General features: G+C 38.6%; 1 protein-coding gene and 1 long non-coding RNA gene across 7 annotated transcripts in view; both read left to right on the top strand.

The window, feature by feature from the left end:
• The window catches only part of LOC109399758 (FMRFamide receptor), a 728,822-nt gene that overhangs the window by 291,677 nt on the left and 409,492 nt on the right, over nt 1-27,653 (top strand). The gene's annotated exons all lie outside the window — the stretch shown is intronic.
• Nucleotides 24,896-25,713, top strand: LOC134290081 (uncharacterized). The gene is made up of 2 exons (XR_009998846.1): nt 24,896-25,144; nt 25,209-25,713. It is a non-coding gene; the product is annotated as an uncharacterized LOC134290081 (long non-coding RNA).

The raw sequence follows: 27,653 nt of genomic DNA, 5'->3' as shown, positions 1-27,653 counted from the left end.
AAAGAATTCCTTGTGAAATTTATAGAATAGAAGGAATTTCTGAACAAATGTTGTCCAAGGGCTGAAAGTTTCTTTAATAAAGACAAATCAATCAATCAATGAACAAATTTCTGTAGAAAATTTCTGAATGAATCCTTGGAAGGTTTTTTAAAAGAATCCGTGAAGGATTTTTTGGCCGAATACTCGCACAAGTTTCCGAAAACAATAATAGAAAGGCGTATTAAAAAATCTGAAGAAATTTTGGTAGATTTTCTAAAGCAAACTCCTAAGGATTCTTCAAACGAATGCCTAGGGAAATTTAAGAATAAATAACTTGAGGAATTTCTGAAGTAAGCCCTGGGCAAATTTCTCAAACAATCTCTGGGATGATTTGTGAAAAGTCACGGAGGAATTGATGAAGCATTTCTTGTCAAATTTCGTTAAATACAGCATATCCAGTAACCACACTCTATCAATTACTAATATATACCAAAAATTCCGAGCCTTTTATCGAAAACTCAATTTTCATGCAGTTTTTATATGTTTTGGTATATTTTGGAATAAAAGTTAAATAAAAAAAAAATAAAAAAAAAATGCTTCGATTTTATGTAAAATTCGATTTTATAGACATTTCAAAAATAGAAATGTCCATTAAATCGAGGTATACCTGTGGTATGATCTGTTGAACAGTTAGTTTTCATCGGAAAAATATGTTCAAAATTGGAATGAGTAGCGTGACATTACAACGTTGTAACGTCACGCTGCTAATTCCCATTTTAACATACTTTTCCAATGAAAACTAATTGCTGCACAGATTAAACTTATTGAAAATTTTACAAGGAATCCGAATATGCATAAATATTTGAGGGTTTACAGTCGAATTTACGAGTTATAGTGAAAAATCTGACCAAAAAGGCGTCAAAACGTTGTAACGTCACGGTAGAATGTGTCAGCTGTATATGTATCTGTATAATACTAGCATTATTGAATGAATGGTGAAAGAACTGCAAAAAGAGTCGGAATTTTTGTACCCTGCTTATTTTAAAGCAGAAGTTCACACAAAAATGCATTAAAAGGTCAAAGAAATGACTTATTTTATTCAATCTGAAGAAATATATTACAAATGTGCCTTGGTTTTGAAACACATTCATTTTTGACATGATTTATTTGAAAAGAACGTCTGAATTATGAAAGCAAGTAGTTCATGCTAGAATTTTGAATATTTTTTTTTCAGCCAGAATACACGTTTTAGGAGCCCCCACAAAAATCTTTTTTGGTTTGCTTTATTTTTCATATTGCTCAAGTACTGTTTGAAAATAAGGAAAAACATGATTGGTCATCTCTCCGAGGGGCCTCCACATTCGCTCGAGCCCCGGGCCCCACAATCCTTAATCCGGGCCTGGTTATATTCAATCAAAACTATACTTAAATACGTGCTTCTTTGAAGGTTTTCGGCAACTTTTTTCTGATAAAAACTTTGTTTCTCGTCGATTTTCAACCTGCACTCCTTACTCCTTACGATACTTTTGTTAGAATTCTTTGAAACACTTCAGATGCAAATTACTGCAAGAAATCTTAATTCGGAAACATTCTCAATATTGTGACATATTTATATGCAATGCATGTAAAGTTAATATGGCAATATAAACTTCCTTTTCCAATTAGCCTAGATAGCTGTGTACTGTCATTAGCGGTTGTCTCCATTGGCTAAGAATAACACTACGGACCACCTGTTCCGGGGGTAGAAGTCCACCAAACAGGGAAACCCAATCCAAGGTGTCAGGAAACTCGTGCTGAAGGATGAATGGTTGAGGGGTTGAGGGGTTGAGATGCTCGATCTTTAACGGAGCCCGTAACGTAGATAGATCACCTTTTCGTGTTGCGTTACAGTGAAAGATCTACCAAACCGAATCCTAGTGACACCCGGTTTGTCAAGTTGGGGTAACGTGTTTTGGTAATACGGATTCATGGTACAAAGTCCTTGTTACTGGTGACGGTTTCTAAAATTGCATTTATTCTGGCTTGCTGATAGTAAAAGAATTGGACTTTGTCCACCCGAGATTCCACTTGATGTTAGGAAAACAAACATGCTTTACGTATCTAATTGCCTAATAACCTATAGACGGCTTCTATGTACAGTAGAGGCCACCCCGGCCTTAGCCTGATCGGTAAGGTAAGGTAATGGGTAATGCCACAAAAGATCTAAATACTGGTCGCAGTGGCTCACCCGAACAAAAAAAAAACCCTAATTAATCCACCTAGCGGTGATGGCGCCTTTCTCATGCCTTCGAAACCTCATTTCATTAAAACTCAATTGAAATGTTGATGTATATCGCACTTTCATACAATTAACAGAAATCCATTTCATGATACCAGAAATCATATCGTTTATCTGGCTTTTAATGTTTGAGCATCAAACTCTTAAGAAAAAGATCCTATCTTGAATTTGAAGCCGCCATTTAGGATTTAAGATTGCCATCTTGGATGTTTTGGTCGCCATTTTTGGCGTCCAGGCATCTTCCCTACGAAAAATATACTTCATTAAACAGCCGCCATCTTGAATCTGGAGCCACCATCTTAGATTTTGGACCACCGTCTTGGATATTCTAGTCGCCATTTTTGGAATCAAGACATCATCCCCATACCAAATATACCAATAATGCATTGTTTCAGGCCCTAAAACTCCATTAAACAGCCACCATCTTAAATTTGGAGCCGCCATCTTAAATTTTTGATCGCCATCTTGGATATTCTGGTCGGCCTTTTTGGACTCCGGACATCATCCTCATTCCAAATATACTCATAATTGCATGGTTTTAAAGCCTAGAACTTCATTAAACAGCCGTTAGAGCCTAAATCTCCATCAAACAGCCGACATCTTGAAACTGAAGCCGGATTTTAGATCGCCATCTTGTACATTCTGGTCGCCATTATTTGACTCCGGACATCTTCCCCGTACCAAATATACCCATATTGCATGGTTTAAGAGCCTTAAACTTCTTTAAACAGACGCCATCTTAAATTTGAAGCCGCCTCCTAGAACATTTGGCTGCCATATTGAATATTGGGCCGACATCGTGGAGCTTCTGGTCTCCAGTGTTGATTTCCGCACAAAACTCGTCAACCATGCTAAAGGTTACAAAAATCACCGCAGTTTGATGTTTGATGATGGAGCTAGTTCAGTTTTATATACGGCCAGTTCTACCGGTGCTGGTCCGGATCACTGAAATGACCATAACTCCGGAACGCCTTGGCCGATCTGGACCATTTTTGATAGCAAACAATTCCGGTTCGACTCAAGGTATAATCCGAAAAATCGGCCAATGGGAAGTGCCTTAAAAGTGAGTGAACTTATTTTGCGCACATACACACATACATACATAATCTCAATTCGTCGAACTGAGTTGATTGGTATATGCGACTTGATCCACCCAGCCTTTTTTTCGAAAAATCATTTTTTGAGACATATAGTTTTTTAGTACACTAAGTGTACGAGAAAGACCAAACACTACTTTCGAGCTTTTTTTGCTTTAGTTTTCTAACCAAATCAATAGATTCCAAGATCTTTTTTGTTAGCTAATTTAATAATCCTTCAAATACGATAAGTTTGAACATTTTCAAGTTATAGTCAGTTTGAGGCAAGCAAAATCAAAAACATGTAAAGTTCAATTACTACGTAACGGTTGAGATTTGACCATATGCGTAAAACATTTTTTTCGCCAATCTGAACCTGTTTGCTTGCTAACGTTCATAAGGTTATCGAGAAATCCGAGCTTTGCTGTGTCGCATACATTGGTTCAGTTTAATTTTATATTTGATCGCTTTCGGAGGGACACCCGGAACTGATTACAGCACTACCGGCTGTCCCTTAAAAAAAAGACACTACACCGTCTTCAAACAGAGGTTGTACAGACTGAACAAGCACTTACATAAGACAACGGGCAACACACATAACACCCAGTGGCCCAGTGGAGAATTTTCCGTTCGACGAAAAGTTTCCCCCGACTGGAGCGGGAATCGAACCCACACTCCGAAGCTTATGAAACGTCTAGATGACTGACGCCTCTAGCCGCACGGCCACGAAGCCCTCATCACACCACACCAGTCATCAGGTTATCAGAAAAGCCGTTATTTGTTGTATCGCATGCATGGGTTTGGTACTCTTTTATATTTGGCCACATCCGGCGGGGCTCCCGGAACCGGTTCCGGACAACTACCGGTTCAGCTATGGTCTGAAATTGTTTTCCTGCTAACCGTTTATCAAGTTATCAAAAATGCCACTGTTTGATGTGTCGCATGCATGGGTTATGTTCAATTTGATATTTGGCCACTTCCGGGGGGACACCCAGAACCGGTTCCGGAACACTACCGGTTCAGATATGGTCTGAGATTATTTGTCTGTTTCTCGTTCATCAGATAATCGTAAATGCGGTGATTTGATGGGTCGCATGCATGGGTTTGGTGCATTTTCATGTCTGGCCCCTTCCAGGGGTACCGATCCGGAACACCTAAATGGCCATAACTCCGGAACGGCTGGACCGATCCAAACCATTTTCAATAGGAAACAATGGGACCAGATGCCGCGTCGAATGAACCGTCGGTCATTAAAATCGGTTGAGGTTTACTGCCAAAAACTGATGTGAGTTTATTTGTACACACATATACACACACAGACATCACCTCAATTCGTCGAGCTGAGTCGATTGGTATATGTGACTCGACCCTCCGGGCCTTCTATCAAAAAGTCATTTTTGGAGTGAACATATAGCCTTTCCAGTACACTTAGTGTACGAGAAAGGCAAAAAGATATGGCAACACCTACGAAAACGATCAAATTTGTAGTTTACGAGTCAATTAAAATACCTATCAACTAAGCTCGACGAATTGAGGTGATGTCTGTGTGTGTGTGTGTGTATGTGTGTATGTGTGTGCGTGTGTATGTATGTGGACAAAAAACTCACATCACTTTTTGGCTGTAAACCTCAACCGATTTTAATGTTTGTTTGTTTGTTTATTATCGACACTTTACACAATTGTGCATTCGTGTCGCAACCGATTTTAATGACCGACGGTTCATTCGACGCGGAATCTGGTCCCATTGTTTCCTATTGAGAATGGTTCGGATCGGTCCAACCGTTTCGGAGTTATCAAATCGCGGCATTTTCGATAACCTGATAAAACGTAAGCAGGAAAATAGTCTCAGACCATATCTGAACCGGTAGTGTTCCGTTACCAGTTCCATGTGTCCCGCCGGAAGTGGCCAAATATAAAAGAGAACCAAATTCATGCATGCGGAACATCAAATCATGGCTTTTTCGATAATCTGATGAACAATTAGCAAGAAAATAGGCACAGACCTCATAAGTTAATACCGGTAGTGTTCCCTGTCCAGCCGGAACCGCCACGCTAATGAACAGATGGCAATAAAATAGTCACAGAATATATTTAGGACAACCGGTAGTATCGTGGAATCGGGTCCGGGTATCCCACCGAAAGTGGTCAAATATTGAAGTAATTCAACTCATGCATTTGACGCATTAAACCGTTTTTTTTTTGATAAACTGATTAACGTTTAACAAGAAATGGGAATGAAGAGACGACTTTAGAGACTACCGATAGTTTTGCAGAACCTGCGTTCGATGCTTCGTCGTAATTTGGAAAGTTAACAAAATCAATGCAAGTGATAAATATATGTGAAGCAGTAAAACTAAAGGATCTCATCAAAGCATACCATTTCAGACTGCTGAGGTGTAAATATACAGAAGGATGGGCCATTGTTGTATTGGAAAGTTAAAAATAAATCATATCAAATTTTTGGGCTCTACCCAATTTGGCATAAGGACATTCGGCATAATGCTATTTGACATAAAGGCTCTTTGACATAATGGGCATAATTCCGTTTGGCATAACACGAAGAACAGCCTTCTTGGTAAGAATGTGCATAATATTTGTTATATGCCAAATGGCCATTTTGTCAAATGTCCGTTATGCCAAATGGCTTTCATGCCAAATGGCGTTATGCCAAACGGCATTATGCCAAATGGGGTAGAGCCAAAATTTTGACATGATTGGTTGCGCCCCCGCGCTCTGTAATGTGGTTGAAATTTGAATCGGATTTAGTTTGGGAAATTTCACTTACTTGCATATTTTTTTTTTTTGTCAAATTTTATATGAATCTTGTAATCAATGATAACAAAATACAGCCCAAAGTGTACAGAAAATACTGTGTTGAAGACTGCAAAGAGATCTGTGATTCTGAAAAAAGTTATATCCTAGCTTGTAATTATCGTCTTGATATTGATCAGCTTTTAGTGATAGTGAAGGTATTCAAGCAGTCAACTGAATGGTCTGATCCCAAGTAACAATTTTGATTTTATTGAAGTTTTTTAGCGATTCAAAAACCCTAACCATAAAACCATTGATGCAAACTTGAAAATACTCTGGAGCTCCTTTATGCCTCCAAAAGTCCACGATCTGGCTAGTTGGCCCAGTCTTATTATGATCTACAGGACTTCGTATGCAAACCGGCTTAGGATTTCGGGTTGTATCATAGTTTTGTCAACCTTCTAAATAAAACCATATTCTGACTTGTCAAATATTTGTTTTCATTATTTTTCACTATCAATGTTCGATCGTCAGAATAAATTATGCTTAGTTGTTTATCCAGCCATGAATTGGAAAGATGCCGATCTGGAATTGAGATTTGATTTCCTATTTAATATGTGTTACGAGACATGCCACGGGAAATTTGTGATGAATGTGACTGTGATAATGACAAAAAAAAGTGCGCCACACAAACTGTGCATTAATAGGAAGTTAAATGCATTTAATATACTCAGTGGAATTGGGCGTGAAAAAGGTTTTTTCAACATAGCGGAGTTTCAAGAACATTATGTAATTTTTCTGAAAATAATATGACGGAATCGTTAAGTTTGATCTTAAGCGCTGTACGTGAAATCATAAAATTGAGTAATGATTTTTCTGTATTTACATAAATTATCCCGGCTAGGCGTTATATTTTTTCTGATAAAACTCTGTGATCCTGATGATTTCTCCAATAGGGCTAACCCTCCTAAGGTGGTCATAACTGAGCTTATGATAGAACTAACGGTCTTATCACAGCATTTCTTGGTCTATGATACGGCCACGAAATCTTTTGTTGGTTCTAAGCGTTGCCTCACAGTTTTGTTTATTTGTTTACAAAAAGAAATCTCTCCGACAACAACCGCAAATGCAAGTTTTATTGAAATGGCATATAATTAGTGATAAAACCAATTCATGACCACTTGCAAGTCTTCAACTGACGATGTTTATAGCAGTTGTAGTGCATAAATTATCTTAGTTGCATATGGCCAACTGATGTGGCACAGCATCAATATTTCCCATCGTCAAGGTCTCGCAACGTGGACAAGAACACCCAAGTTCAATAGCACATGTTGCAACCGCCAACGATGCATAGTTCCCAGGCTCAACCTTTCTCAAATTACACAACTATCGGCAGTTCTCGACACTTCGTCAACTGCAATAAATTCTTAACAATTCTCAACACATCTGGTTACCAGGCACCTCCGATTCTCTCTCTCATTCTCTATCGTTTTAAGAACATTATGTAAAACGATTTGCGAAGAGGTTTCAATAAGTCCTCGATCAATAAACCGATTCATTCGAATCGTAACACCCATCCAGCACAGTCTTTGTTATGAACAATAATGATGACGCCCATCATAGTTATATGATAGTTTTATGGAATGCCAAAAATGCAAAGTAAATAACTACCACATAAAACTGGTATAGAACAACTAGCTTTTTCACATGCTCGTATAAAACCAGGATAAAACATGAATAAATCTTCAAGGCATGCTGATTGTTACCTGGGATATTTCTTAGCTCAGTATATACGTCGAACATAACTTCGGACATCAACGGAAACACCATGAGTACATATTCGACGAGAAAGGTACAATCACCACTAGGTGGATTACACTGGGTTTTTTATTATGTAATTCTAAAAATTGTACAATTCGGCTAAACAAATGTCTAAAGGGTGATACGGTCAAAATTTGGTCACACAATTTTTTTCATAACTTTAGACTGCGTACACCAAAACAGCTAATTTTTGGACCAGTAATGCTACATTATATGTAGCTTATACCATAAAATTTTTATCAAAATCGATTAAGTATTGGTTGATATATAGATAAAACCATCGACCTACCTTTTTACAATTTTGTACAAAGGCGCTCCATAGTAATTTTCGGAAATTTAAGGTCAGCAAAGGACAATTTTGATTATAGAACTACCAATACTGCTCCGATTTTTATCAAAATTTTACAGTATAATACTATCATGAAAATATGTTCGTAGTAAAATTTTGAGCTATTTTGTATGAATATTTTCAAAGTTGTAGCAGTTTGAATATGAAAAAAACTGACCAGGTGCCACTTAAGCAAATATAACTTTGTAACGGCTGGATCAAATTGTATGAAATTTTTACACAACATTTTGATATGCATACTTCACATACAGAAAAATTTTCATTGAAATCGGTTAAGTATTTCTGGCTCTATAAATAAAACAGTAAAAATGTGTTCTTATTTGTGAAAAAAAATATTAAAATTGCAGATCTCAGGGTTCAACAATATCTCCGCAAATACTAGACCGATCTTGATGAAAATTTTATGGTACAAGCTACATATAATGGACCATTCCTGATCCAAAAGTCAGCTGTTTTGGTGTACGCAGTCTAAAGTTATGAAAAAAAAAATGTGTGACCAAAATTTGACTTGACTTGACAATATTTGACAAAATTTGACCACCTAAACAAATATAACTTTGTAATGGCTGGATCAAATTGAATAAAATTTTTACACAACATTTTGATATGTATACTTTACATACAGAAAAATTTTCATCGACATTGGTTCAGTATTTCTGGCTCTAAAAATAAAAGAGTAAAAATGTGTTCTTATTTTTTAATCCTCTTTGTACAACATTTTAAAATTGCAGTTTTCAGGATTCACAATATCTCCGCACATACTAAACCGATTTTGATGAAAATTTTATGGTATAAGCTACATATAATGTACCATTACTGATCCAAAAATCAGCTGTTTTGGTGTACGCAGTCTCAAGTTATGAAACAAATTATGTGACCAAATTTTGACCGTATCACCCTTTAGGCAATTTTCCATTATTCTTGTATTTTACGGTCAAAAAATTATAAATATATTATTGAGTCGAGTCAAGTACAAGACACTGAAGACGACCTTACAGTTAAGGTCGGTCAAAGGATACAAATTCTTAGTGGAATTATATTCCTTTGTAAATATTATGTACTTAACACGATTTTCTTTTCACTTACAGGTATTCCACTAACAAGCCCAGATTCATCATCATTATAAATATATTGTTTCACTCCATTAGCTTATGCAAATTACTTAGAAGATTTTTCAAAAATCCAAAAAAGAATATTAAATTATTACAGTTGTGAAAAAAATAGAAAAATATGCCTCAGCTAAACGAATGTCTATCACTGTAGTTTATGCTGAAGGTTTTAGGTTCACGGTTGTTGAATCAAAATAGTCTAAGTGATTGCCGATCTACGTATCGAATCTGTGGAATGCTACGGCGTATACGTTTAATAGTAACTAATTTTAATCAACGAAATGTAGTAGTATGATTTTATCAATTCAACCAAAGGGTGGGCAACAATTTCACCTACACCACGCACTCTTATAGCTTCCCGTGCTGCCAGATCATCCCCCGCCCCGTGATTTGAGCGAAGGGTCCTCCGTAGATGTGGTTTAGAAATAACTAACTGTACGGTGAATGATGAATTCAATATGCATAACCAAGCACAATGAAACCTCTATTTTTGTTTTTAGCTTTGAGCTACGCAAATTAAGGCTCCCCCAAACCGACGCGACTCTTTTCCAGCGACACGACTTTTGTCGCTGTGTTTTTGTCGCGAAATCGCTGCGCACTGATTTGAAGGGGACCTTCCACACTGCGACGACGTCGTCGCAGGCGACAAGCGACAGTGCAGCGATTTTTGTACTTGTCGCCGGTGTGTCGCGGCGCTGGTCGCTGCATGCACAGTAGGGCAGTTCAGATTTTAAACATGTCAAAAACTTAAAGCTCCCATATGTTCATTACAATCCTTGGTGCAAAACTAGAGTCCTATCAAATTTTCAGCCATTTCGGTGGTGGTTCAGTGAGAAGAGTTTGTTTAATAACTTTTTACCCGATTGTCGAAATAAGTTCCGGTCTTCGGCAACATTCATCGTTGAGGTCTGAAGAATTTAATTCTGCTTTGACCCTATGACTTTATCCATGTGGTAATGCTTTACAGCACAGGAAATCTTTTTCGAAAATTCTCCATAGTAATTCCCATATAAACCTATTTTGCTTTTGGGCCACCATTAAATCACCACCGAAATGGCTGAAAATTTGGTAGGACTCTAGTTTTGCACCAAAGATTGTAATGAACATATGGGAGCTTTAAGTTTTTGACATGTTTAAAGTCTGAACTGCCCTAATGCACAGTTTTCGTCGCTGTCGCGGGGCGACTAAGTTTTGTTTGTGACTAGTTTTCGCGTTGGTGTAGATGGTTGATGCGCCCATTTATCGCTGTAGTCGTTGAGAAAAATCGCGGCGATAAAAAATCGTGTCGCCGGAAAAGTCGCCTTGGTTTGGGGGAGCCTTTAAAGCCTTCTGCGAGATCTTTTTTTCCCTACCAACAAATATCATTAGTGCTCTTCCGCGTTAAACTTCTAGAAGGGATTCAATTTGACACCGATTTTTCCTAGTCAACAATTCACTGGAATTGTAAAACGATCCTGCAATTTCTCCATTGCTACGTGCCATTCGGCAAGCGGCGGGCGCAATTTCAATTAGGTGCCCTCCGACCGGTGCAATGTGGTTTGAATTGAACAAACAGCAGGTAGATCGGAACCATGTTGCCACATCGTTTACTCCTGTAATTAGGCTAAATGTAGCAAAATGCCTGCCTGCATGACACGCGAGCCACCAACCACCGCGTAGGTAGTACAGGACGACGACGATGGTGCAACGGTGCAAATATGCACATTAAATAGATTGCACCGGATGCCATCAGACGGAAATGTCGATGCTTCCACCTTTGGTCCTTTGGTGTTGGTGACGAGGAACGGAGTGAAATGCACTTTAGTCAATTTATGTCGTGAAATTAGTCAAACTGGCGTGACATTCCAACTGAAACAAAGCGTGCTTCTTAGCTCAGTTTTTTTTGTTTTATTTACGTGTATTTTAACATAACGCTAATTCTACACTTGAAATTCTTAGCTCAGTCTTTCATAAGCACTTTCACGATTATCAACAAAGAAATTGTTATTATGAAACGATCCTAGCTAGACCGACAGAAAATCCAACACAGACACCCCCAGCATGGTCTTGCTAAATAACTTTGCGTTTACTGCTTCGGCTATATATATATGTGTACTCCTCCGTAGTGTTACCTCATTGGAGCATTTTATACCAATTCTTGCGCCTTTTAATATCCAGTTCGTAGTGTAGAGCTTGCTAAAAGTACTGAATGCCTTCGACGGTAGCAATTCGAGGAAAATAGCTCAATTTCATGTGAACATCTGTATTCTCTAGAGATCGATCGATTGTTCGCGGTTACCAAGGTAAGTGCAAGGCAGGTCATGTGCATTTACGTGATAGCAGAAGCTGCCACATTTGTATTTGCTTTCAATTCCCGATGGTGACCAGAAGTACCACAGTAATTCACGCGAGCGTAATGATGGTTTGAGGTATTCGGCATACCTCATAAACGAGGCGTGAACATTAGTGCACCGCTAATTGGATAGGCCAATGAATAGCCCCTCGGCAATTAATACAAGTACAAAGGTCAAATACTGCTTTGAACTGCACTCGAGTGAAAAAATGGAAGCATTTGGAATTAAAAAAAAATTACCCAACGAAAATATTGATGGAGATTTTAATGAGAGTGATGTGCGAGAGCTGTTGGATCTGTGTTCTAATTTAGGATATTCAGCCAATCAGTCGTTGAATCTCTAGAACGAAAACGGTTGAGACTCGTCCCTACATTTCGGTAACGATTGCTACCATACTTACTTACTTTCAGTCCTGAGCACCCATGGCGGTGCAGAGAGCCGAATTGAAAGATCTCCACCCTGGGCGATTGCCCACCTGTGGCCAGGTCAAACTTCTGTCGACTTCCTTTATGTCGTTGTTGAGGCTGCGCCGCCATGAGCCTCTGGGTCTGCCTCTGCTGCGATATCCTACTGTGTTCCAATCTAACGCTTGCTAGCAGATATTGTTTCCGCCCCTGCGTAGAGCGTGGCTGACCCACCTCCACTTCCGCTACCGAATTTCTGTTCCTATCGGCCTTTGATAACATCGACGATGGAGCTCCACGTTGGAGATCCCGTTGTATCCCGTTTCCCGTGTACGTGGTACGAAGCCGTTGGGGGATGCGTTGAGCTTCTGGTAGAACTTCCGTGTTTCTTGGGAACGGCTCAGCAGTTCCATTACTTCGTACTCCGCTTCTTCCAGGCGGCACTTTTTCTCTCGAAAGAGGGAGGCGGGTTCTCTGTTTCCGCTTCTGTTTGTAACGTTGCACGTTTTGCCAGGTTCCTTGCTGCAGCATTACCGCCCATGCTGCGTTTTTCTCCTCCAAATTCGCTCTGCACTTCATGTCGAACCATTCCTTTCGTCGACTTTTCGTCACGTACCCGATGGCGCTCTCGGCTGCGTTGTTTATGACTGCTTTTAGTGTACTTCAACATAGACGTGTGCGCCGCCATCGCCGACGTTTTATCTACGCCGCCGCCGCCAGTTAAGGCCTTTTCTTGTGTCATCACAAAATGGCTTCTTCAGAATCATTATCCAAATTCAACTTTACACAGTATTGCACTAATACATTTACGTAAGAAAATCGACGCTTACCTTTTCTCTAAAATTCTCCACTTCACGCAAGATATTTTGAAAAGAAATATAGAACACACTATTCCAATTAAAATTCTCTTTCGAACTATCTATACCACAAACAAATATTTTCACTCAAACTTGAAAATTATTCAAATTTGTCTCAACCGCACCAAGAGTTCGATGGCAATGTTTACCACCCACCCCAGTACAACGACGACGCCAGCAGCGCGACGCGACGGTGCCGTCCGGCGCACAATCATCGATCATTGAACGCAGTGATGTCGATCTTGCGGGCCAATTCATCAATAAAATCAATCAAAATCATTGAAATGGTCAATTCAAATTTATCGATTATACGTCGTAAAATCGAAAACTAATCTTCGAATGATTATTGATGTACTTTGAATCACATATGATAATAATAAAAGCAAATAATTTTTATTTGTGAAATCTCCTCCGTACTGTCCGCCAACACTGCTGCTGCTTGCAAACATCAACAGCGGAAGAACAGACTTAGAGTATTCGATCATTTTTAGCTTATAACACATAAAATTCGGTGTTTTTCGTAATATTGAGACATGTTTCATTGTTATTTAGCGGAACAGAGTAGTCTACTGCTTGAATTGCTTTTAAATGGTTAATAATCTTGAAATGTTTACATTGGTGAAAGCGAGACAAAGAGGTGCTATTTTTGTTTGTTTGTTTATAAAACAAATGTAAAAAGGCAACACCACTACTGTTGCGCTCGATGATTGTTAGAAATAAGAATCGAAAAAGAAGTGCTGAAATGGGAGTGATACAGGGAGTCACCTTAAGTTGACCCGGTACGCCGCTGTTCACGTTTTTCCGTGCCGCCGAACAATATAATAGCAATAATAGTGGAAATTTGTGCATTTTTTCTTTTTAATTTTTGACATAGTTCGTTTGATGTGTTTTATAGAACTTTTGCAATGTTTTTTATAATTTCTGTTAATGATTTCTAACTGTAATTCAGGCGTTCGATTTGAATAGGTCCTTAGTTTGCTGTGATTCCTATGTGAGATTTTGAATATGACATATGACATTCTTGAAGGATTTCCATTGATATTCTTGGTGACTTCTCAATTCCCTCGGCAGTTTCCCGCTTAAACTCTAGTTAGCCTCCTAGGGGTTGAGGCTGTGAATCGCTTATCCAATGACGGATAATTCGATTCCTGATCCTACTATATTTTCAATATTATGCAGGATTTTTTTGAGGGATTCTTCTAGAGATTTATTCAAAGATTCAATTAAAAAAAAAAAATTCCGCGGAGTCCCTTAAACATTATGTATTATTTTTTTCAGAAATTCTATCAGCTTTTTCTTTAGAAATTTTTCAAAAGGAACTTCCAGAAATTTCACCGAGAATTCTTCAATAAAGTTTTCCATTGGGGATTCCTTCAGATTTTTTCCGGGATTTTTTCCAAGAATTATTTTGGAAACGCGTCTGAAATTATCTTCAGATTTTTTTCCTGGAGTTCGTACACGAACTGCTCCAGGGACTCCTTCATTCATTTCTCCAAAAGTTCTATTGTAAATTCTCGATGGAATAACTACAGGAATGAATGCTATCTTTCAGAGGTATAAGCATGACTTCCTCCGGGAATTCTCGCAGAGACTCGCTTACGAATTCCTTTGGATATTCCTCCGTACATTTTCTCAGAAAATTTTTCTCCGAGGATACCTTTAGGAATTTCCCGTTGGGTTCATCCAGGATTTCTTTCATAAATTTCTTCCGAAATATTTCCTAGGAAATTCTATAGAAATTGCTTTTGACATTTTTTTGGAGATTATTCTAGGAATAATCCTAAGAAAATCCTTCTATGGTTTTTTTTTCAGGAATTTACCTTTAATTGTTTCAAAGATTCCTTCAAAAGTTTATCCAGAGTTTCCCCAGGAGCTCGTCCAGAGATTTATTATGAATTTCTTTTGGAGTTCATTTAGCGATTTTCCAGAAATCGATTTGGAAATTTCAAATGCGATTCCTTCGGAAATATCTGCAGAGACTCGTTTAGTATTCCAAGGATTTGTTCAGGTATTTTAGTAGAGATTTAGCATTGGACTAGTCGCACAAATTAGTAGGTGGTACAGTTCCAGATCGCTGTTTTGAGAATTGCCTCCTTCCCGTCCATTACCAAAGCACAGAGATTTGGAGTTAGTCATGGACTCTAAGACATGATTGACTCCAACGGTTGAAAGATGTCCTGGCCACGTCCTTGCGACGGGTGAAGGATGAAAACAAAAAGATTTGTTGGATACATAAGAAAGGTATGTAGGAACCTGCTACGTATATTCCAGGAGAATTCCACGAGATATTCTTCAGGTATTTTAGTAGAGATTTGTAAAAAAAACTTCCATGTTTTGTTTTTAGAAATTATTGTAAAACTTCAAGTAAAAATCCATAAAAATCATTCAGGAATTCCTATGATGGGCTTTTCTTTTCCTGAGAGGTGGTTGTTATTTGGTTTTGAGGAGCAAAACATTTGCTACATTACTTTGCAATTTGCTCTCAAAATCATTGTATTATGGTTGTGAATAAGGACTGATAAACTTTTCGACCAATTACCGATGGATTTTTTAGCAATTTATCGAAATCTAGAGTTATCGTTCATATAGGATGCAATATAAAAGTCACTTCCTTAGGGGCTTTCAAATCTAGGGGCGCCGAAAATTGTTAAATTTGAGTTACCAGCACTGATTGAACCGTGACAGCATTGTATACAAATGCAAAATGGTCATCGGCAGAGGAAGCTCTCAGTTAATAATTGTGGAAGTGCTAATAGAGCACTAAACTGAGAAGCAGGTAGGAGTACGTTACGACGGAAAGGAGAGGAAGAGAGTGCAATAGGGGTAATTTTGTGGGAATAAATGATACCAAACTTCACTAAAACGTTATCTTTCCATCAAGCAGTTTGATTCCCACATATCATCACCTGCAATTATTTCATGTTTCATCTCGCTCCCAATTATGACTAAATCATCATATTTCCCTGTTTCCCTTCTCCAACGCGAATCAACCGCTTTGTTCTGCTTAAATGTTCCATAATGGGCCACCATCCATTATAATCCTCTGATCCCTACCCCTTCTGTATACCCACCCTCGAGGGATTCGTCGCTCTCGGTCGCGGTCAAGGTGACAACGAGATCGCTCGCCATTAGTGTGGATATTAGCGAAAACATACGTTTGTTTCCAAAACAAATTGAATTATGCATCCTCGGGCGACCGCGCCGGGTGCTCCACACCGGGGTCCGGGGACCAACGCCGACGCAGCCGTCATGATGGAGCATCCCAGTAACACAAACATTTATCACTTCGGATTAATTTATTTATTCACTCTTGCTTGACTGCGGACTGCGGGGAGTTATAGGTAGGGTTACTGAGTTCTACAGTTAATGGACGGGCAATGGAACGACATCGAGCGGCCTGGTGGATCTGGACGCTGTGAAAATCAACACCAGCCCGAGCAGAGGCGAATAACTGAATGATATTATTTCAATAACAAATCAAGGCTCTCATTTTGTTATCATCTATTCAACTTGATAATTATCAGATGATAAGAAAATTAGTTATCGATATTTATCTGTCTTCCAATACTTGTTCGGGAAACCCTAGAAATGGTTCTTCTTTAGGCTCAGACCAGCCCTGGAATTCCATGTCGTCTGGATTCGGGTAACTGCGCTTCCTTCTTTGCACTTCTGGTAGTGCTAATTTCGAACTTTGGCTTCTCGAGTGGGGTAGCTTCAACTGACTCCTGTGAGCCATGATGGTTGTCCTGTGGAGGGAGATTTCAAACGTGTTATTAGAAATTTGTTTGACAAATCTCGCCTCAATCCATCTTTCAGGATCGGTTTTTCTGTAGTTTTTATAATAAACAGTATCCCCTACCACTAAATGGGTCTGGTTTCTCAGGGAGTTTTACATCAATTTGTGTAGTATTAGGTTCGTCCAAAAACTTGCCATATTGCTTATTTGGGTGAATTAAGTCGAGTAAAATCTTGGGCTTGTACGATAACACTTTGTGCGATAGAGGAAGTCCATCTTTGTTTGCTATTTGATTGCGATAATTAATTAGAAAAAAGTTGATTTTACTCTTCAAATCCAATTCCCTCATTTCAGGATCTAATACACGGGATAGACAAAATGATCGGGGCAGGCAAAATTTTCCCCTCACAAAAATTTTTCAAATGGCTGTAACTTTACGAAAAGTGCATCAAATATTCTCAAATTTTTACTGTAAGTTCATCAACTAGTTGTGTATCAGTGGACACATAATGGATAAGATCGGGCTATTCGGCACGAAGTTATAAACATTCTACAAAAGGTATAATTATCCGAAAGCCAACTTTGAGCTGTTATATCTTCGGATTCAATGTACCGAATGCAATGAAATTTTGACCATTTATGACTTATATAATAAGCTTTGAAAAACGTTTGACATTGACTTAACTTTAAATTCTTAACACGGAAGAAATTATTACGATTAGATTATTTTGCTGATAAAACACCAAATTTCCTTAAATTTCAACATCGTTTCAAAATTCAAGATGCTAAGTAGAGTTCATTTAAATTCCCTCTAATTGTCTTGAATATAAATATGTTTTGAAGGAAAGTAACAAAATAGCCGGCAATCAATTAAAAAAGCAATGGGATGCATATTAAAAATAGCCAATTTACTAAAAAATCATAATCTATATAAATCTATAACTTTTTCTCTTGTTCATAATTTCAAGTTTGATCAAACGTTTTTCAAAGCTTAATATATAAGTCATAAATCGGCATCAACATTTCAAAAGGGCGTAACTGCTTTTACAACCAATTACTTCTCACAGAGCTGTGCATCGTATATCATTCATCTTACGCAATTCACATCCATTAAACGAAAGATGAGGATTTTATCTTTCTATTTGTGCTAGTGGATTGCTCGGGAGGGATGAGATACGGTCCACAGCTTTATGAGAAGGCATTGGTTGCAAAAGCAGTTACGCCCTTTTGAAATGTTGGTGCCGAAATGGTCAAAATTTCATTGCATTCGGTTCATTGAATCCAGAAATATAACAGCTCAAAGTTGGCTATCGGTTAAATCTATAGTTAAATCTACCTTTTTCCAAATTTTGTCCACTGATACACAACTAGTTGATGAACTTACAGTAAAAATTTGAGAATATTTGATGCACTTTCCGAAAAGTTACATTCAATTGAACATTTTTTGAAAAGTCAAAATTTTGCTTGTCCCGATCATTTTATCTATCCCCTGTAGGTACTTTTTGAAAACATCTTTAACTACTCTAACTAAGCGTTCCGCTTGCCCATTACTAGTGGGATTATAAGGAGGACTTTTCATAACTTTTACTCCATGTTTCTGTAGGAAAGATGTGAATTCTCTAGAGTTAAAAGGTGGTCCTCCATCCGTAACCATCACATCAGGTAACCCAAATCTAGTAAAAAGAGATACAAGCGAATTATTAACCCGCTTTGAATCTGTACCATGCAACATTACTTCTATTTCCACCCACTTTGAGTGACTGTCTACAACCAACATGAAGGTTTCACCTTCAAAATAGAAAAAAATCAGCATGGATACGACTGAAAGGTCTGGTCGTTGGTATCCATTTACTATGAGGTGGTTTTGCTGGAACTATACCCATTTTTATACATGCCACGCAAGATTTCACAAAATGCTCTATGTCGGGTGTTAATCCAGGCCAAAACACCGTTTGTCGTGCCAAATGCTTCATTTTTGTTATGCAAATATGATTGGCATGCAGAAGCTTAAGTATACATTTTTTTAAAGTCGTAGGTATAACAACTCTGTCTTGGTAAAGAAGGCAATTTTGAACCACTTCAAGATCAGTTCTCAAAGAAGCAAAATCTTTAAACGAACCCTGTAGATTATCCGGCCAATCATTTTCAACAAATTTTATCACTACTGCCAAACAAGAATTAATTGGTGCCCGTTTTGCCAAATATACCTACCAAAGGTTTGTGATCAGTATACACCTTGAATGTTTGGCCAAAAAGAAATTTGTGAAATTTCTTCACCGTGCAAACTAGTGCCAATGCTTCCAAATGAAAAATGGGGTATCGTTTTTGAGCAGAATTTAATGGAAATAAAGTAAAACATATGGGTTTTTCTAAACCATCAACTTTATGGCCTAACACTCCCCCCAATCCATATGAACTAGCATCTGAAACTACTATGAGTGGTTTTTGTGAATCGTAATGCTCAATCATATCTGCGTTTAACAAAGCTGTTTTGGAAAATCGAAAAACTTCCTCACATTCCTCAGTCCGTTCAAATTTTGCATAGTTGGACAACAAAGCGTAAAGACTCCTTAGCTTTGTCGAAACATTTGGTAAACATCTATATATATAAAAATGCAGTGGCATACGTGGGACCGCGCATAACTTGCGAACGGAAGGTCCGATTTTGGTCGTCTTAGTTTTGTTCTGTTAGTTTTCACCCAAGGAAGGTTTATGAGGCCTAAAACATGAACAAATTGAGAGTTTTCGAAAATCGATTTTCTATACCTCTTCCACCGGGGACTTGGTTTTGGGTAGAAACCTGAAACGTCAAAAAACGCAGTAGGCAAGACAAAGTTTGCCGGGTACAGCTAGTTTGTTATAAAAATTGACCAAACCAAGGAAAGCTTTTAACTCTGTAACTCCGTCAACTTTTTCTGGAGACGGCAAAATACCTTTGTTAGTTAACAGATGTCCCAAGTACGGAGATCTAGTTACAAAAAATTTGCACTTTTTGAAATAAACTTTCACATTTGCTTTAGCTAGCCTGCCGAGAACCTATTCCAAAGTTTTAGCACACTTTTCTATTGGTTCTCCAGCTATTAAGACGTCGTCTAAGTAGCAGCTAACATTTTTCAAGCCGTGCAGTATCTGATCCATGATCTGTTGGAAAATTGCCGCAGAGCTCGAAGCACCCTGCAAAAGCCTGTTCTATGTATACAACCCTTTCATCGTATTTATAACAGTAAACGTTCTGGATCTCTTCGATAGTTTAACCTATGTATAATAGCGTGGTACACGGTTTATATGGGAAAATGCAAAAAATTGAAAAACTCAAGTTCCTGTATACTTTTTGAGTTCCATTTTGGTCCCATATCAACTGTGCAAAATTTCAGATCGATCGGAAAAACTATATTTTAGCGCCAGCCATTCTTAGTTTTTCATACGATTTACTATGGGAAAATTTTACTCCTGCAAAGAAAAATCGCTAGAAGTCACCCCTAGATCCCTAAAAATAAGTCGATGATTGATTTCTGTAGAAAACTTCACTAGGAATCAGACCTCTGAAGACAGCAAATCGATGCGACGTTCGTGGAAAAAGTTATTAGGCCTCACCCGATCGATAAAATAACGAGATTTTATTATTTATTGTTATTCCTTACATGTTAAACAGCGTTTGCATGCCATTCAGTTTTCAGTCAATAACTTTTTTCACATGTCTCAGATCGCTTTGCGGTCTTCGGAGGGTTGGTTCCTCGTAAAATTTCCAACAGAAATCATTCATCGGTTTATTTTTAGGGGTTAAGGGGCAACCTGTGGTGATTTTTCTATGAAAAAGTGATTTTCCCCATACTAAATCGTATGAAAACTTCAAATGGCTGGCGCTAAAATATAGTTTCTCCAATCGATCTGAAATTTTGCACAGTTGATATGGGACCAAAATGGAACTCAAAAAGTGTACAGGAGTAAAATGTCTTTTTGTGTCCCACGCTAATGTATAAGCACTAGCCAGATCAAGACAGCAGAAAACCTTACAGCCTGCTAGGGAGGCGAAAATATCCTGTGCTAGTGGTAGTGGATACGTATTAGGCACTATTGCTTTGTTAAATGATACCTTACAGTCTATCACCATTCGGATATCCTGATCCTTCTTCACTACCACTATCACAGGTGACGCCCACTCGCTAGCCTTTATAGGTGTTATCACTTTCTGTTGTTCGAGCATTTCCAAGTGTTTTTCCATTTTCTCCTTTAGCTTGTAGGGTAAGGGAGTGTTGGATCTCGCTCCTCTGCTTCGGCGTCACCGTAGGCTCTTCTACTGCAGAGCGCAGTGTGCAGAAGCAGACCATTCACTAGCCAACTCATTGTTACCGCGGCAGCCTGATATTGCGTCGGGCTACATGCATGCAGCAGAGCAGCGCACAGCTGCTATTCATTCTATACATTTTGTACCTCTGTTTTGTGTTCATATTTTTCCGTACTAGCAGTCACCTATAAAAGGCGACTGCACAACCCTGTATGTAGTGTGTTTCTCGTCATATCACCGCCGTGTGGAGCACTGCCACACGGTGATGCGAATAAATAGACAAAATCCAGTACGCGTGTCATTACTTCTCCGCCGCCCGGAATCAAATTAAAAGTACACAACGTGGGGCAAGACACCCTGGCCGAAACAGGGAGGTATTTTGGACCGCTTTAGGAAGTGGATGAACAATTCAGCGAAAAAAAGGTTCCCACTTCAAAATATGGATAATTTCAGTAGGCATTACGTAGAACAACATGTTTTCTGTCGAAAAAGGCCAAACAGAACTCAAAATTGTTGTAGTTAATACAAGAAATATTAAAACTCCTGAAGGATCTCGGGCTTCTATTTTGGACCATCTGACTTTATTTTGGACCACCAAGTGCACATATTTTGGCCCACCAAATTAAACTTCAATTGATTGATGAAATGAAAGCCACCTCAGCAAAAATTTAAACATAGTTAAAACTACGTGAAGCTTACATCTTTTCTATTCATTTTTTAAGACAGGGAACGTTTAAAAATTACGTTACGGTAAAAGAAAGATGAAATCTTGTTGCTTTTGCCATGGCTGCAGTTTTTACGCATTGTAATATGATGTTTCATAAAAAAATGTTACACAAAACGTGTATTTATTAACTTTTGCATGACGTAAGTCATCATGTATAAATTACGTAACGCTTCATAGGAAGTGTGAAAGTCTAGTGATTTTCCTAAATATAAAGGCGTTCCACACATATTGTAATGAGTGGAAAGGCCATCAAAAATAAAGTAATTTGAATGATACGTAATTTGTCAAACATACATTAGATAACACATTGTCTCAGTCATCAACTAATTGCCGAGAAGCACAACTTTTCTAAACTGGATGATTGAACATCTGAAAACTTCAACTTGTCGAAAAGTTGTTAGGGCACAAATCGAATCGAAACGAAATAACTTGGCGAAAAGTTGTTTGAATAAATCGAACCTACAACAATCTCATTGTGAAATAAACGTACAACAACCCTGATCACGGGAGGTCCCAACTTATTCTATTTATCTGTTTTCAGAGTACATTACATTGGTATGAATGTTTTCTTCCTTTAGAAGGAACTGGAGAGATGGATCTGACAGGTGGTCCAAAATATGTCCACAACTGATTATGTTGAACATATTTTGGCCATACCTCAAACCACCATTTTAGTAAATGTTATCGCTCCACCGAGGTCAAGAACAGTTTATTTTAAGTTCTTACATGGCCCTAACTACATTCACATGAAATTAATATTTATTTGTAAAATTTAATACCTCTTCGAAGCCGACTACAAATTTGTCACCTTCTTTGTTTTTGGTGCTTTTCGTGCGTTTCATTGGAAGTGAAAACATTTTTTCTATTTTTTGATACTGAACAGCATATTTAACTGACATCCAAAATAAAGGTCATCACACAGTTGAATACTTTTCGTGTTCCAATAAAAAATTACCAAGATTTAGTAGAGCTCATGTGATAAATATCATTAAACTCCCTGGGTGGGCCAAAATACCTGCCCGGTCCAAAATACCTCCACTACCCTACGGTACAGTATAGGCCTTCTTAAAAATCGGTTGGTCGCTTTATTTTCAAAACCAGGTCACCTTCATATCCAACAACCGGCTCTGAAAAGTCTTTATCAAAAATTTTACTGTATTTAATTTCCAAGCCGTCAACTATTTCTTCTATACCTTTATCTTGAGCCAAATTATTGATCATCGTCGCATTTGTAAAAACAAGACCTCCAGCCTGGATAGAAACGATCCAACCATGACCTGCCTATCAATGGGACAAAGCTGTTGCTACACTCTAAGACAATCAACTTTTGCTCATCCACGACACCATTCAATTCAAACTGCACCAAAATCTCACCAAGTATTCTTAGGCGAGCACCATCAACAACTACCAAGTGCCTATCAGATCGAACCATGGGAACACCGCAGAACAATGTCTTATAGTCAGCCTGACCTATAACCGACACAGCTGACCCCGAATCTATTTCCATTCGCACCGAACGATTTTGCACTTTTGCTGTTATCATACAAGGTTCATTAATTTTTTTTTACAGCCGATATCATTAAACACTCCATACCGTCCGTTTCTTCATCTGAACTTTCACGTCCTGCTGACCGTTTGAAGTCATAACTAGTGTCTTTGTCATCATTCTCTTTCACAAATCGCACTCACTGAGTACCTGTTCTGATAACTGTAACAATCACGCCTGAGATGACCCTTCTTTTTACAATAATTGCATACTGCGTTCGCGTACGATCGGCGAGCCCTGTGACCGGATAGCGATCTTGCTCGAAAACTAACACGTTTATCATTCCTGTTAAAATTTCGGCTACCGTACTGATAATCATAACGACTGCGTTATTCACGACTACTCTCACCGACTTCATCACCTAGTCTACTTTTAACAGAATGCACTTGGTCGGTTTTTAGTTCACCAGTCATCGCTCTTGTCTGCTTGTTAGCCACTTCACTACTCAATAATTTCTATTCAATCACAGCTACCGTTAACTCCTCAGACATTAATAATGACTTCTGTAGTTCCTTGCCAAGCATTCCCATAACTAGACGATCCGTGATGGCTGTTTCTTTGAACTGTTGGAAATTCCGCAGCTCTGCTTGCAATTTTACTGATAAAATAAAACTCTCAGCAGATTCATCAACTTTTTGAAGTCTGTTATAGAAATGAAACCGTTGCATCATGTCAGGATCCACTTTATCAAACCGCTCTTATAATTTCTTTACCATGTCAGCGTAATTGAGTGTTGCTAACTGGGGAAAATAAGTTTCAACTCATCATACACCACTGGACCAGTAAGTGCAATAAGAACAGATTTTTTATTTGCCTCTGTCCAACCATTGAACGAGCTAAGGTGTTCCAGTCGCTCCATGTAGTTAGTAAAAGAAGAATCTTTCGCGTAGTGATCCAGAGTACCAAACGACGGCATATTGTGTAATATTTTTGCAATAACACTAGGAAATAGTAGTTTACGCAACAAGGTGCGGAATGCAGATTGTTACAGCACGAGTCGTACATTTATCCAACGAGGCTTGCCGAGTTGGATAATTACGACGAGTGCTGTAAAAATCGAGTTGTGCACCGAGTTGCGTACAACGTTTTTTTGCGATTTCATAAATTACCACTTGACGATAGTTTTTAACAAAACTTCTTCATCAGATTGAACACTGATGTTCATAGCTATGTTTAAGAAAGTCTGATCATAGCAGGTTATACTGAGCAGATGTCACAATTTTTCAAGCCTGCGTCAAGAAGTTGATCAAAACTGAATACAGTGCTGTAATGGTTCATTACGCAACGCAAATCAGTGCTGTAATGAACCATTACAGCACTGCTAATTTGGTGCGGGAAAGTAGGCCTTTTCCTGGCAGAATTGCGTGAGGTATGATGAGAAATTGCAAAAAAAAAACTTACGGTTGATGCAGATGCAGATGCACTCACACCAGTCGTAGACCTTTGAGTGATGAATGAGATGAGACACAGCCGACGGCCTTTCTCGCAACGCAGCTTAGTACTCACGGTGAATTCTCGCCGCTAATTCCGTCTCACTCTTCTCACTGTGCGTAGCTCACGTTAGATGACCAGCAATAAGGCGCCAGATTTCTTTGTTCTTTTCACAATGTTCAATTGTGAATTGGTTCCACAGCAGATACAATTGTGCTCATTCTGCACTTCGAATGAGGTGACGAAAGTCGAGTCGAATGTGTCACCCGATTCCCATAGTCGAATGCGGTGAGAAGAGTCGGTGTGAGTGAACACCGATGAACTCTCACCGCATTCCTACAGTCGATGTTGATCGACAGAAGTCGCGTTCAAGTGACGTTTGTGGGTGAGAAGAGTCGTAACCTCAAGAGGTGTCGAGAGCTCAATCGACACCAGAGAAACACAACAAATTGTACATAATTGGTAAGTATATTTATAAATAAACCTTCATATATTGATTTCAACATATTTTGTATGATATTTTCAGATGAAATCGTACCGACTGACTACCGGTAACCAAATCCACCACCACTGCACACTCTTCAAGCTGTCCCGATAGAAAATGGTCAAAGTTGCTGCCGCATCAGAAGCGAAGATGGCCGCTTTCTTCGGAAATCACTTGTGCTCACCATTCGGAACCTGAAAAATGTGGAATCATGGACCTAAACGCACTAGCATTTTTTTTTGTAATGAAAACATCCGCTTTCTGAAGCTAAAGCACAGTCGAGATACAAGAGCTGTACGGGGTGTAAAATGGTTGGCGTGAAATTAGAGTAACGATACACTTGGACCATCTCCAGCAGCGTGTGGGAGTTCCGAAATGCATCTAGAACTGCATCTGGGGTATTTTCAGCAGAGCAATGATAACAAAGGGTATTTGTAACTGCTATGAAGCAACTGGAACGCTGCTGGAGATGTCCTTACTGGTGTAATTGTGAAAAAATATTACACAAATTTTGAGTTATGATCCAAAATAAAGTTTTTCGCTATAATTGTTGTATTTTATGGACATACCTAAATAAAATATTTCAGACAGAAGGTTTATTTACAATTTCCCCCCAGTATTTTTTTTTTATTTTGCTTGTGTTTTCTCACAGAGTCTTTATTAGAAGTGTTCAAGAACTCCTCTAGCTATTCCTTCACGTCATGGCCATGCGTAGAAGTTTGAAACCCCATTTGCGCATGGGCTTACTCCATATATAAGCATGCTTAAATTTAAACATTTTATATTGCAGACTACATCACAAATTGTACTATCACACTTTTTTTGGAACACATTTGTCTCGGATCGTCTCGACGTCTTCGGTGCACTTATTCCTCCATTTACAAGGAATAAGTGCACCGAAGACCTCAGCTCGATCCGATGTGGCCCTGCGCTGCAATCACACTTTGAAAGTGTGTGCACACTATTGTGTCAGTCCAATTTGGGGTGCAGTCAGCAATACCTATTCGAAAAAAATCTAAACTGTTGAAAAAATGAGTCACAACGTCAACAATTTCGAAAGAAGATTTCTTCTAGCATTGACTTGTCCTTAAGGAATTCGAATTCCTCCTAAATTTTGTTGAAATGATCTCTTTAAGAATTCCACTAAAACTTTTTCCTTGAGCTGTCATATAGGAATAACTCCAGGAATTTGTCCAGTAATTCCTTTAGGGGTTCCGTCGAGGATTCTTCGAAGCATTCATCCAGAAATTCCTCCAGCTGTATCTCCAAGTATTTCTCCGGATTTCAGGGGTTCATCCAGGAAATCTTGTAAGAAATTGTACGGAAATTTCTCCAAGGATTCCTCCAGCAATATCTTCATAATTTATTTAGGAATTCCTACAGGGATTCTTCCATGAATTCCTCTGAGATTACTTCAGGAATTTCTATGACACCTTTCCAGAGATTCCTCTAGGGATTCATGCACGAATTCCTCCATGAATTATTCCGGAGATTCATACAGGAATTCTTTATGGGATTCCTCCAGAAATAATTTAAGGAATTGCTCTAGGGATTCGTCTCGATATTCCTTCATAAAATCCTTCAGAAATTCCTGCAATGATTCATCCAGAAACACATCCAGGCATTTCTCAAGGAATTCCTCCAACAGTTCTTTCAGGAATCTACTATTAAGTGTACATCAATCATAGGCGCTAACTATATATTGTTTGGAAGTGGGGGTGGGGGGTGCTGTTTGGGTGAAGCTCAATGTATGCCCCCTCCCTCCACCTCCGTCACAAGTTGGGATCAAAAGTATGAGATCCATGCCATCGGACAATCATTGCTCAGATTGAATCAATTCAGAGAATGTTTGTAGGGCATGCTCTAGATTTTCCTTGGAATGATCCTGATAATCTTTCTGCTAATAAACACAAATGCTGTTTGCCAATACCTCAAACATTGCAAGGATTCCTACAGATTTTCATCCACGGATTCCTACAGTAATTCTTCCAGGAGTATCTGCAAAAATTTCTCCAGGAATTCCTCCAGAAATTCCTTCAGGAAGAACTCTAGGGATTTCTCCAATCGCTTTTGTACTCCTAGAAAAACCTTGAAGGAATTCATGGAGGAATTTGCGGGCTTTAGCGGCTTTTTCGTTTTTTTTTTGGGGATATTTCGGCTTGGCAAAACTACCCACTAGGAATCCCTGCAGAAATTTCTTGAGGTATACCCCGAGGAATTTCTATATAAATCCTTGAAGAAATTCCTGAAAGAATCTCTGGAGAAATCCTTAGAAAATTTCTTGGGAGAATCTGGAGGAATTCCCGGAGGAATCCTTGGAGAAATTTCTGGAGGAATCCTTGGAAGAAGTCTTGGAGGAGTTGCTGGATAAATTGCAGGAGGAAATCCTGATGGCATTCGTGGAGTAATCCTTAGAAAAATTCCTGAAAGAATCTTTGGATGTATTCCTGGAAAAACCCTTAGTGAAATTTCTGGAGCATTCTCTGA

The sequence above is a fragment of the Aedes albopictus genome, chromosome 3 (genome assembly GCF_035046485.1).
Source record: "Aedes albopictus strain Foshan chromosome 3, AalbF5, whole genome shotgun sequence".
Lineage (NCBI taxonomy): Eukaryota > Metazoa > Arthropoda > Insecta > Diptera > Culicidae > Aedes > Aedes albopictus.
This window is presented reverse-complemented; position numbering and strand designations above follow the sequence as displayed.